At 44.5% G+C, this 13,815-nt stretch overlaps 1 protein-coding gene across 6 annotated transcripts in view; it reads left to right on the top strand.

The window, feature by feature from the left end:
* QRICH1 (glutamine rich 1) overlaps positions 1–13,815 on the top strand; it is a 190,136-nt gene that overhangs the window by 84,452 nt on the left and 91,869 nt on the right. The gene's annotated exons all lie outside the window — the stretch shown is intronic.

Below are 13,815 nucleotides of genomic sequence, written 5' to 3'. Positions count from 1 at the left end.
GGTACGAAAATGCTGTTTGGTGTCCAATGAGGTTATTTATGTGGCTGTAGACTCTGCCGGAGTTGGCAGCTTTAGGATACGGCCATGGAATTACTTTTAGTCCTGGTCCCTTGATATACCTCTGTGGAAAAATAAAATGGTTGTCCCAGAGATTTTAATTTTGATTTGTGTTTTTGGATCTTTAGAGAAGACATTTTGCTTGGATAGACATTTCTAATCTGGGCCAAATTTCTCTTGGCGACACTTTTGAAAATGGCTGTTGTGTCGATGTGATGATGTAACGAAATCTATGGTCTTCATTTTGGTGTCAAAACATAGGTTTTTGGGGGTCAAGTAGTCTAAGAGACAGAAAATAACTCCTCAGAGCAACCTTTCCACCATTTCAAAAATAGGGGCTCCATAATGTATTTCCATCGTATTGGTAATTTATTTTAATGTGTTTTTGTTTCAGGTTTCTGTTGATTCAAATTCGTTAACATAAGCGAACTAGGTGGTAGCAGAGGCTCTTTACCTCGCTACAGTTTGCCAACTACAAAATCTGAGGACTCCTTCAACAAAGAAAAATGTGTCCTATCAAAATAATCCGAAAAAAGCTTACATCAACTGCGGCTGGACGCAAGAGAGTTCATGATGCTGCAGAAGTACGGCAAGATGAATTTCACAAAAGATTGAAACTGATGGGTAAAAGTCGATCAAATATTATATCTTAACAGCAAGGGCCACAAGTTGTATACAATGGAAAAAATGCCTGGAAAGAAATTGTCAAAAAATAGCTGAAACCAATGAATCGTAACAAGAGTCCAATCTTCTAAGAAGGCGACCACAACAAACCCAGTGCCCATCCACTTAGAAGATCGATGGCTACCCCTGTCCACCTTCAGCAACTGATCAGGAAGCAGAGGATCTTCGGTGCGTTATCTGTGGTTTGGCCAGAACAAGGCCAAAGGATTGACAAAAAAACAAAGTAAAGAGTATGTGAGTCTCAAAGGGCAAACGTGTTTTAATCTGCTCCTAGCTTCTTCCAAGATGAAGTTTTCTGCTGAGTAGCTGATCTAAACAGCAAGGTGAATGTATTTGCTGCATATTTGGATGCCCACCCAAACTGCATATGTGCACACATTCGAAAATATTAATGTACAATGAGCTCCCAGCAGCAACGTAACTGCTAGCCTTCAGTTGAGTTTGCACTCTTTGAAAAAGCAAAGGAAGTTTTAAAGCCACTCTTGAGTCCTGGCTACGGGTTTACAATCCGTGAGATCAGAGAAATAATGGTCAACATTGATGAAACTGTGTTGATCCATAATAATGAAAGTAAGATTTATTTGGTGAGTGTACAATGACAATTCTAACAAAAAGAATGAACCATTTATTATGTTCTCAGCTTATTTGACTCCTAAAGTTCTTGCTGCCATAATAAGATCACAGGATGCAGTAAAATCAGCAGGAATTCTTTTAAGAAACTTCTTGAAAGATTTAGGTTTTGGACTTAATGACAAATTTGTGATACCCCAGAGCTTAGCAAATCTTGGAATGCCTGATGATGTCTTAACATTTTTTAAATTTTAATTTTAATTTTTAATTTTTTTTAATTTTAACATCATTGGTTAATACGAGCAGAGCAAAGCTGTTACAAACTAAAGTTCTTGAGTTCGGAACAGAAGCCAACTACAATAATGATCGCTTTGAAGACATAAGCGAAGAAGTGGAAGATAATTCCATGAACCGACAGGCTTCTGCTGAGCAAATTAACTGGCTTTTCCAAATCCTGTTTTATAAATTACATCATGGCAAAAGAAAACTCCACTGCGCATGACTGCCCACGCAATCTGTGAATAGTGCAAAAATTAGAGAGCTAATTGCTTCAATGAATAGGATTGTGTATCAACAAGTTATGACATAATACCGAGCAGGAACTTGTTGATGGCTTATGCTATAAAATATTGTGAATCCGACAGCACACCACTTCCAAGTCACTTTACCAGGAAAGAATTTACAATTGCTGCTCTTGATAATTTAGAATCTGAAGGCGGCTCTTCTTTGTCTGAAACATCAGCACACATGATACTGCCAGGGTGCTTTTTCAAGACGGTACCAATGAAGTAGCTGCTGGAAAACAAGTTGTGTCCGCTGTAGGCATAAACAAATGAAGCTGCAAACTTATAAACTTATAATCCTTGCCAACGAGTGCAAATCACTACAAGCCATGAACACGTCCCAGTCAACCAGAAAGTTTCAAAGCGGCCGAGGACATAGATCTTCTTACCTGAAGCTGCGGCCCGCAAAACTGATTTAACTGAGTTTATTATATTGCTTATTTGGGGTGGACTGAAGGAAGATGAAAAGCCAGTTCCTCCGTGGGCTTGAATTCATGCTCTGATCTCCTGAATACCGTCCCACTGAAGGTTGGGTTTTTACCAGTAATACCATATTCAGTGACCAATGTTCAAAATGTCCTTGCTCAGCTGGAAGACCGCCTATCCTGCCAATTTTCCGCGAAGAAGGTGTTTTCCATATTGTCCGTATTGAATGGAACTCATTATGTTTGTTTGTTACAAGATATGCTAATCATATCTGAGGCTATAGAAACATTACGTTGGAAAGATTTCTGGAACAATAACAAATTTGGTTTCGCGTATCTTGTCTCAGAAGTAAACAAGTCACAGGGTGCACTTCAAAAGACATAATGCAATGCCGGGCAAGGTTCAATACACTCCATTTAAACCTGAAAACTACGTTAGTAGAGTTTGTCAAAGAATGTGAAGAAAAATCAGAACGTTGCAAGTACTGGGAAAATGTTTTACACATGATAGCTGTAGTGATGAACTTGGTACATGCTGATCGGTAAGAGCTTGGAGAAACCATACCTCTACAGAAAATTCATCCAAAGACATTTTGTGCTGAAAAACAGAGGAAAGTTTCAATGCTGTGACTCTCGATATTAAACTGGAACAGACGATCCAGAGATCACAGAAAAGCTCCAAGGGAATTGTTGGTTAGATACGTAAAAGTGAATATGTTGCTCAATGGCAGCTGGTTTACTATAAATTCCTTTCTATTTGCAATGTTTTCAGAAAGATGACAAATTCAAAATGAATGGACCATCATTAAACTGTTCCTCACCACAAACTTGTGGGTAAGAAAAGGGACTGTTTTAATAAACAAGTTGGCAGCCTTCTTCATTTCTTGCAGCAACAAGGAAACCCATTTGAAACGACTACGTTTGTGCAGCTGCACAACTTTGTGACCAACAATATGTGGATAACGGTATAAGACCATGTCTACTAGGTGTCCTGGAACATGGATTGAAATTATACGCAGAATTGAAGCAGGGGAGATTTGTATTGGAAGAGAAAAGGCTGTTTGACATAATCACTAAAGTTAAACTTACATGCTTTAATTGCCATAGTAAGAGTTTCGTCCAACCAGCTACTACAGAACCAGTAAACAAAAAAATGACTTTTGCAAGCTCACAGAGATGAATATAGCAAAAAAAGGGTGAATTTATCAAGGACGTTCTGTTAACTCGCCAAGACATTGCTTATGTTTCAGTGTACACTGAGTTTCCAATTATTGCAAGTGGAATGATAGTCAATGAGCAGTTGGTGCCTGCAGAGAGATATTCAAAACCTACGCGCCATTTGTTCAGGAACTTTGCAGCAAATTAGAGGAAGCCAACCTTTGTGTTGTGCCACATGTTAAGTGGGCTGTTCAAAAGGGTTCCAATCGATTAATTATACTTTCAAATTACACAGATGTTGTTATTGGGCTACTTAGATTTTTTGCAATGTTCATAAGTTAATGATTGTCAGTTATGGATACGTTATGGACCAGGCGAGAAAAGACACTTCATTCCTCTTCATATTCTGTACAAGAAACTTGACCAAGAGATGCCCAGTGTTCTTATCAAGGCACTATTCTTCTCGGGGATGACACTATGAGCTAAATTGGAGCTGCTGAACCTGTGACGTTTCTAAAAAGATATACTGAGAGAGAAGAAGAATGTGACTTTAACCCCTTGTGTGCTTCGGACGGCCCCCAGCCGTCTGACGTCACGGTGGGCGTGTGCTGGCGACAGCCCCCGGCATTCCGAATCCCACCCACTCAATAAAAACCCCGCACAGCGTGAAAATTCGTGCAGCGCGGAAGGGGTTAAGGAAGTAGAAAAATAACTTGTGTTTTTTTTGTGTGAAAAACGAGTCTCTGTCACACATTTAACTATCTTGGGTATAGTGAGTTCAAGAGAACTGTCCCGCTAAGTGACCTTCACCAATGTCTTTTTTTTTTTTTTTTTTTAAAACCTTTATTGTACAGAAGGCACTTACAGATATGGGCCTACAACCCACCGGGCCGGCCACCACAATAAAAAGACATATGAGGCAATACAGGAGTGACAACAGGATTTCTAAATAGCTCACATGAAGGCAAAGGTAACAAGTCTTCGAGCCGCCATCACGGACAGGATAAAAGTAGGTTAATTTTATAATAGAAAAAAAGGGTTTCGCAGGATAAAGACAATCTGTAAAGTCCAGCGGGCCGCGGTGGGCCGTGAGCAAGCCGAAGTTTCGAACACAGGAAAAGACCAAAAGAACAGTCACATTTTGGCAAAGGCAGAACGTAAGTCCCACATCAATAACAATCACAATAGCTGCTCAACGCCCTCCCACCACTACCATGGCACATAATAGTAAAACAGCGAAAAGTACGCTTACAAAACTAAAAGCCTCCGTTACGACAACCCAGGAGAGGAAAAGAAAAAAAGGGGGGGGGGGGGGGGGAGGGAAATAAGGGAGGAAAAGGACATCGGAAAAAAGGAAGGGGAAAGTGAGGGCGCAGCGTCAGTGCACGCCCCCCACGGCTAACAAAGCACCCAATACTAATCCGGCACAAGGAACTAGTGGCAACAGGAGAAATGAATGCGTAGTAAACCGTGACAGCAGACATACCAAAAGGGCCATGCCAGCACAAACACCCCGGGGGCGACGCGCCGACACCGCGCCACGAAATAAGGGGATACATAAGAGCCATAGAACCAAAAAAGGAACAAAGAAAGATACAATAAAACAGACCCCCCCCCCCACCACCCCGCACAGCCCACCCTGCACCCCTGCAGAAGGCTATGGCCTACCCCCAGCAGCGTGCCTGTCGCCCTAATTAGAACCCGAAATATAGAAGAAATACGAAAAGAAAGAATCACTTAGTTAATATGGGGGGATGGGAAAACAGGGAAAAACAGCGGGAGAGGAGCCACATAATCAAAACCCCTTCAGCTCCCACCCCCCCCCGCCCGAAAATACTCAGAGCCCACGGGAAGATAGTAAACACACAGGATAAGCTCCAGGAACGTAAAGAAGTATCAAACATAATCATACAATTATAAACGGATCATCCAACCATACCACAGAATAACATCCCACAGAGGCAAGAGCAGCTCAACCCTGTCCTCGTTTTTCGCAAACTGTAGTAGTCCAACGAACCAGGAACCAGATCACATGGAGCCGGAGGTGAATAACAGGGAGTCGAACCAAAAATACACTCAAGTCATAGCGATCGCGATCCGGATGATCCAGAAAGTACGGTAACCACCTCAGGCAAAGCAGGCACAGTTCCGATGAGAACACAGAGAAAGCCGGTCCAGCGGCGCAGTCACAGGATCTTCGTTCGGCCATGTGAGGCAAAAGAGGAAAAGGAGACCCATCGAGGTCGGTACAGACGGGATCCGGCTGGCGAACCTCCAGGGCAGAAGGAGGCACAGGATAAAGAAGGGCAGCGGACTTCCGTATATCCACACCAACAGCAGCCTCCAGGTCCACGACCCCAAGGAAAGTTCCAGCAGCACACAACAGAGATGAAGCCGCACAAAACCGGGGGGGCCCGGCAGGCCCAGCCAAGGGACCTCTCTCCAGGATAGCGATAGGTGCGCTATGGGCGCCCCCCAGGAGCGCAGGGCGGCGAGGATGTCGCCAAGTGTAGGCTCACCTTTGCAGTATTCAGAAAACGTGCCGTGCGGCGGACCCGCATCGCCAGTCCCAGCAAGGCCAAGAGTCATGGAGCCGGCCGCCATCTTAGAGCCCGGCGGGCCGCTGCGAACACCGACCCCCGCGGATACCAGCAGGGCAACACAGGATACCGGCAGCCGCCAGCGGAGGTGCCACCAGGGCAGGAAGGGGGGCCACCAGAAGAAGGCGATGGCCGGCACCCACACGCCGCCGGCACCTTTCTCCGAGCCCGGGCGGAGGAACTCAAAATGGCCGGGCCGGAGAACAAAGGGGAGACGAGCCAGATGTACGGTTAACCCCGTCCATGGAAGGCAGCGCCCCAACACCAGGCCGCAGGACCGCAGGACCAGCCCGGGGGGCCGCAAGCGGTCTATTAGCACATCGGCCTCTCCGACCGACTCCACACCACCACCAAGGGCCGGCCACCGCGCCCCGTCCAGCCCGGGCGCCGCCAGGAGTGCCAGGGCCCGGCGCACCGGAGGCCCGAAGCAGACAGGGGCGTAACTCAGGATCCGTGACACCCAGGAACCACCGGAGCAAACGGTAAGTGCCTGTGAGGTATCGTCGTTCCACTGCGCATCGTAGAATACTTTCCGGGGCAGGATAAAGTACAGGTTAGTTGTTGCAGACAGGAGAGTGAACGGAGCCGAGCTAAAACGCGGCCATCTCGGACGCGAGCTTGGCTCCTCCTATGACCTTCCACCAATGTCATTCTGTGCATGGACACATGAAAAGAGCATTCTGCTTGATCAGGAAGATGTGTAAATGTTTTGGATCATGCATATATACAGAAAGATCCATGTGAATTTGGTTGGGAAGATGTTGATGGGGTCCTAAAACCTATGAAATTTCTAAAACCTCTACCCACGGAACTTACACATACATGTACTTGCAAAACCTGTGCTACAAAAGATGTCCGTCCCTGTTGATATGTTCTTCTCAAATATTCAACATTAAGCAAATGTACCACAAACGATTGCTGAAACAAATAGAGTGAATTATGAAAATGTGTCTAAAACAGGAGTGATAAACATTATGTTTGAGACATGTGTGCTGTGGATACCCATGCTTTGCATAAGTCCGCCATCTAGTGTTGGGCTTGATGATTTGATTACAAGTTGTTTTTGTTCCAAGAAGTTATCTTCGAGTCAGGAGGCTATGTGATTCCTCCTCTTAGTGATAATGCGCATGGTCATCGACCCCATCTTCAGATTATTTTTTTCTGCCTGGTTCGAATGTAATATTTCACGCCCCGGTTCGAGACTCCTTCGGTTGTTTAGTATCTCCATGTGACGGTATGGTCTCGATCAGTTAGTTTATTGCATCCGAGTGATCACCCTTCTGCATAGCGGGTCTTCGGCTTGCTCCCTCAGCCTGGCATACGTTGACACTTCCAACGTTCTTCAGAGAATGACATGCTAATGGAACGCACTCTGTTCCATTTTTGTCCGAATTGTCACTCCAAATATCCTCCTACTGACCAACGCTCCTTTTTCAACCTATGCCTCTTGCCTGATAATTGAGAGGAGAGCTCTGAGGCCTACAAGTCTTTTACATCTAAAAACATTACAAGACTGACGTGCTAGACTACAAGAAATGAAGTGCAAGCAAACAGCAATGTACCCGGAGGACATCTTCCGTGGACAACAAGTTGAGGGTGAGGAGGCACAAGAGGAATCACTATCGATCCATGATTCAGAGTCCCAATCTGATGATGACTCAGCCACTCTTCAGCTGGCACAGAAGCATCAATATGTGAGTACTTATACCCCTGATCCTAAGCCTTGGCTTCGACCCAAAAAGACTGCTCATAGTCCGCCATGGCAAAAAAAGCCATGGCACACACTGAAAAACTGCTTCGGAAGCTCCGGCCTCCGGCTCCTCACCAAAAGTTTGGCCTGCTGTGAGGGGCCCACACCTCCTCCACAACTGGGTCTGCAGCCTCTCGATTTTCGGTCTCGGAACCGAAATCTTTTCCGGAGCGATCCTCGAGCAATTTCAGGAACTTCTCGACCCGAAACAAAAAACACTCCAGATTCAGCCTGGAACTAAAAGAATAGTGCTCTAACCAGCAAAACCATAATCTTCTTAAAAGCAGTTTCCTTTGAAGAAGCTGTGGACGTTCCTGTTCAGTTTTTAAAGAAGAAGAGGAAGTATACTGCAACTCGCCTATTGCACAGCCCTAATCCATCTTCACCTACCCCACAGACCATTTTCACCATCTACTCCACCAACTCACTCGCCACACTTATCTGAGGCAGGTGACATGTCTCCTCTCTCACCAATAGGAGAAGATGATCAGGACACTTGACAAAATATACACCCTGGGGATGCTTGGGGTGATTATGACATTAAACCACAAGTGGATGCAGACCCTGATATATATATATATATATATATATATATATATATATATATATATATATATATATATATATATATCCCACAGTGTTATCTGATGATGCCTCTACATGTCCGGATTTAAAAGCATGTGCAGCAGACTTCCACCAGGTCCTTTTATATAAAGATTGAATAAAGGAGGAATTCTCTTTTTTTTAGACTTCGTCTAATGCTCAAAGTGGGGCACAATATTTACCATTACTCAAAGGCATGACACGTCATGCAGATGACATTTTTAAAGACCCCGTCAAAGCAAGAATCATAACACAAAGCATTGACAACCAATACAAGGCAGCACCGTTGGATCCTACCTTTATTAAAGATCAGTGATCCACAGACTCTTTAGTAATCTCAAATGCATTGAAGAGGGCAAACTTGCAAGCATCAGGAGATGCACCACCTCCAGAAAAAGAATATAAGCTAATAGATGCTTCTGGAAGATGTCTTGCTGCACAAGCAGCCAAACATTCAAACATTGGCGTATAGGCAACGGTCAAGCTCTATTAGCAAGATATGACAAGCCCACTGGGATGAAATTGCGGGGCCCCTGCAACACCTTCCAGAGGAGCACAGAAATGGGGGACAGGAAATAGTTAATGAGGGAAAATTCATTACCAATAATTCCATTAAATACGCATTAGATGCAGCTGATGCTGCTGCCAGAGGTAAAACAAGCATTGGAAATGCAATAGGTCTCGCACCATTAGAGTTAGTGTTTTTAGAATTGTTTATGAGGTTTTTTTGTAAATGTTTAGCATTTTTGTTTCCTGTAGCCAATGCTAAAGAATTACAAATAAAAAAAAGCCATAAACATTTCTAAAAGCTCTAACTGAAATGGTCTGAGACCTATTGCACTGTGTGAGGGTGAGGGGTTGAGGGTGAGTGAGGGTGGGGGTGAGGGTGGGTGAGTGAGGGTTGAGGGTGAGTGAGAGTGAGGGTGAGTGAGGGTGGGTGAGGGTGAGTGGTTGAGGTTGAGGGTGAGGTGTTGAGGGTGAGTGAGGGTGAGGGTGACTGAGGTGTTGAGGGTGAGTGAGGGTGAGGGTGAGTTAGGGTGAGGGGTTGAGGGTGAGTGAGGGTGAGGGGGAGTAGTTGAGGCTGAGTGAGGGTGAGTGAGAGTGAGGGTGAGTGAGGGGTTGAGGGTGAAGGTTTGAGGGTGAGGGTGAGGGGTTGAGGGTGGGTGAGGGTGAGTGAGGGTGAGGGGTTGAGGGTGAGTGAGGGAAGCTTGCACTTTGCCACCAATGCATTGCCGGTTCTTTGCGTGAGGGGATACTTATACCAGTATCGTCAGTGTGGTAAAACATATATGTGCGAGGGAAGCTTGCACTTTGCCACCAGTGCTGTATCTGTTCTTTGTGTGAGGGTATACTTGTGCCAGTGTGGGCACTGTGGTAAAATATTTATGTGCGAGCGAAGCTTGCACTCCTCCCACCAGTAGTGTCTGTTCTTTGTATGAGGGTATGCTTGTACCAATGTGGTAAGCCATCTATGTGTGTGGAAAACTGGCGCTCCTGCCACCAGTGCTGTGTCTGTTCTTTGTGCGAAGGTACTTGAAACTACTGTCATTCTTGTTAATGTTCGCTGTGCTATGGAAGTCTGCACTCATTCCAGTTCTCTGTCTGTTTTGTGTGAGAGAATATGTGTGTCGCTGCTGTCAGCACTGTAACTGATTAGTGTGTGAAAAAAACGTGCACTTTTCATACCAGTGCTGTATCTGTTCCTTGCGTGATGGTACTTGCACAAGAGGGGACATGGTTGTAAACTGTCTCTGTGTGAGGAAAACGTGCACTCCTGCCACCAGTGCTGTTTCTGTTCGTTGTGTGAGGGTACTTGAAACACTGCTGTATTTCTTGTGAATGTTCACAGTGCAATAAAAGTGTGCACTCCTTCCATATCTGTTTTGTGTGAGAGGATATGTGTACCACGGTTGTCAGCACTGTAACTGAGTTGTGTGTGAAGGAAGCTTGCACTTTCCCTACCAGTGCTGTATCTGTTCTTTGAGTACGTCTCCTGCCACCAGAGGTGTCTGCTCTTCGTACTGAGGGTTTTGAGATGCTATCAGTATTGTAAATGATCCCTATGAGGTGCACGTTTTCCCTCAGTCGATAGTGCTGTCAGTATTGTAACTGATCTGTGAGGGATGTTTGTGATCGCTTTTGCACACGCTGCCTTAGCGAAGGTAAATAAAACAATTGTTCACTTTTCAAAAGCTAAAACTATTGGCTCTGTCTGCGTGTGCATTACATACAATAGCCTTTTAAATTGCTTTAATGGCGTTGCTCAAATTGCCTGGGTGCGAAGTGCAGAAACCCAGGAATTCGAGAAGTGCGTCATACATGACATGGAGCCACTAGGGACATATGCAGATATAGGATATGGTTCTAACATTGGAAGCGGGTGCTGTTTTGTGCTTGTATAAATGTTGACCCGGTTCAGCTCTTCGCATCACGTTACAGAACTGGAACACAGAAAGAGCCGAGTCCGAGTTACTGAATATAAAAATAAAGAAACAGGCCGTGGCAATGTGTTTTTCAAGCCCTGGTGCCGGGACAAGCCCAGGCGTGTCCGTGGGTGCGAAGTCTTGTGACGTCTTCAGCGCGGGAATCCCCGAGCGGGGAAGAATGAATGACAGATAAGGAATGCCCGGGGAGATCCAAAACAAACAGGCCCCGTGTACCTTGCATAGCGGACAAAAAATAGCATTTTCGGGATTCTTTCTATTCAAGTTGCAGACAGACGGTCGGTGTTTATGCAGCCAACACCGGGGCAGGCTGGGGGCTGGGAGAGGCAGTAGCTATGGAGGCCCAAAAGAAAGCCGTGGAGTGGAGAGCGGGCGGGCAGAGAGAGTGAGGGGGCGGAGCGGGGGTGTGGGAGGAGTGCGGGAACAGACGGGAGGGGAGGAGAGTAGGAGGAGAGTAGGAGGAGGAGTAGGGGGGTGTGGGAGGAGTGCGGGAACAGACGGGAGGGGAGGAGAGTAGGAGGAGGAGTAGGGGAGGCACGGCCTAGCGGCCGTGCAATCAAGAAGTGAGGGGGCGGGAGAGTAGGCAAGGCAGGCGGCTGGGGCCATGTGCACGCGCTTTTAAGCTCAATGCGCATGCGCATTGAGCTTAAAAGTCACGGGCACTGCAAGGAATCGCCACGATTCCTTGCAAGTTGGATAAAGAGTCGATGAGCCCCTATAGTCTCGCTTGCTCGATGCGCATGCGCATCGACAGGCGAGACCTAAACACCAGTAGCCTCTTACATAGGCATGCATGGCTACGGGTTTCTGGATTTGTTTGAGGTACGACCGGCTATCCTAAATCTACCTTTGAACTAGGAACATCTTTTCGGACCTCAAGTGGATACAGGCCCTGAGAAAATGAAATCTGACACAGGGGCCCTACAGACCAGCAAATACTGTGGATCTTTTCGTAGACCCAAATACAAGCAAGGTGCAAGATCTGCCACCTCGGACAGCACTGGGTCAACATACAGAACCCAAGGGCAAATCTCTACTTCAAAAGCCTTTTACAGAGGTTTTTATAGTGGGAATAATGTTAAAGTAAGAGGCAGAGAGAGCAGTACCCGTTCCCCAAATACCAATAACAAACAAACAACTTGATTACCATTCCTCTAGTCCACTTAAGACTGAATACTTTTTTGGTGTCAAAACGTAGGTTTTGGGGGTGTAGTAGTCTTAGAGACAGAAAATAACTCCTCAGAGCAACCCTTCTGCCATTTTCGAAAATGGTGGCTGTAAAAGAGGAAGAAGAAACCTATAGAAATGAAACTAATAATTGTTTTTAATCCTTTTATGTATACACCAAACATGTAATTGACATGGATGAAGAAAAGAAATTGTGTTTTTTGGAAATCCTCCTGTTTTGACTGGCTAATGTAACATCACTACGAAATGGTACTGCATAGAAATGTTGCGTTTTTTCCTTTTAATTGCAACTTATTATCAACTGGGGGAGGGGGGGCGTTTTGTGCTGGCAACAGAACACTTTCTGTGTTACCTAATACTATAAAGGTCAAAAAGGTGCTTTATTTCTATATAAATATCACAGTAGCAGAAGCATGCTTGCTGGTTTGGGTTTCCAAAAGCGACTTCATCTTTGTCCATGACGCCCTAAAATGCATGTACATCTTCCACAAAAAGACCTATTCACTTAGCATAAAAATGTTGTATGCTGGGTCCAGACATGTTTTCTACAAGTATTATTGCATCGACACTGATGTGAACACTGATTCCTAATGTGGCCAAGACACTTTTAAGAATTTCTCCACATAGATAGTTCTTTCTCTTTATAAATTAGCTTTGTATGCTCTTCAACCAATCATGTGAGTCTATGGAAGATGTGACTTGGGGAAGAAAGTTACTTCTCTTATATCACTTTCGTATTAGTATCTTCCAGAGATTTAAGTATACTCTACCTAGCCTTGCTTAAGCAGTGTTTTGCCCCTTTTTTTTTTTTTTTTTTTAAGTAAAAGAAAAAAGCATGGAAGTTGACACCAGTCGGTACTGGATCTTTATAACCTAATTGATATGATAAAGATTTGGAAATTTGGTCTCTAAATAACAAATATTTTGCATCTTTGCATGACCAAGCCTGTGAATAATTGAAATTTAGGGGTGCTGAAGCACTATTGTCATTTGCCTTTTCTTTTTGTATATACGAAGCCATCTGAGGAAAGACATCTACTGTGTACACTCCAAAACTGAAACACACTAGCAGTGGTTTTGAAACATCAGTTTCCCCTTTTTAGGTCGAGCATTCGCAACCTCTTGTATATACTTATTATATACTTATATGTGTATGTACTTGGTGGGCTCTGGAGATCAGCCCTAGGACTTGTCTGCTTCCGTTTAGAGTTGTTTTTTTCTGTTCAACTCACTCTATTTAACTGTCTTGATAGAAAACGACCAGCAGAGAACAGTCAAATACCAGAATTGCTTTCTGCTGAGAGAAGTTCTTTTTTTATTTTTTCTGGCAACTGCCTCTATTTAACTTTCTTGATGGAAAACGACAAGCAGAGGTCAGTAAAATACCAGAATCACATTCTCTAGATTCTAGTCCATAGAAATTGGCTTTCACGCGCACCCGTGGACCGTAATATTTTTTTCAAATCTTTTATTTTCAGTGATATGACCACCGAAGTCTATTTTATGTTAAAAACAGAGCTTTGGACTACGCCATTTCCCACTGAAAGGCAATATTTCTCTCCATGTTTTCCCATACCTTGCGTGTCACACAGTTTGGTGCTTACTTTCTCTTCATGTTAAAGAACATTAGATGTTTCAGCACCCAGTCCAATGTGCTGCATCGCTAAATACATATAAAGTCCCAAAGGCGAGATCAATTGCATTGCAAATGCTTGTTTGTTGTTGTAATGCCTTTGATGTCCTCAGCAGATCTTTTTTTTTTCTCATTTGTGT

The sequence above is a fragment of the Lissotriton helveticus genome, chromosome 9, assembly GCF_964261635.1.
Source record: "Lissotriton helveticus chromosome 9, aLisHel1.1, whole genome shotgun sequence".
NCBI lineage: Eukaryota > Metazoa > Chordata > Amphibia > Caudata > Salamandridae > Lissotriton > Lissotriton helveticus.
This window is presented reverse-complemented; position numbering and strand designations above follow the sequence as displayed.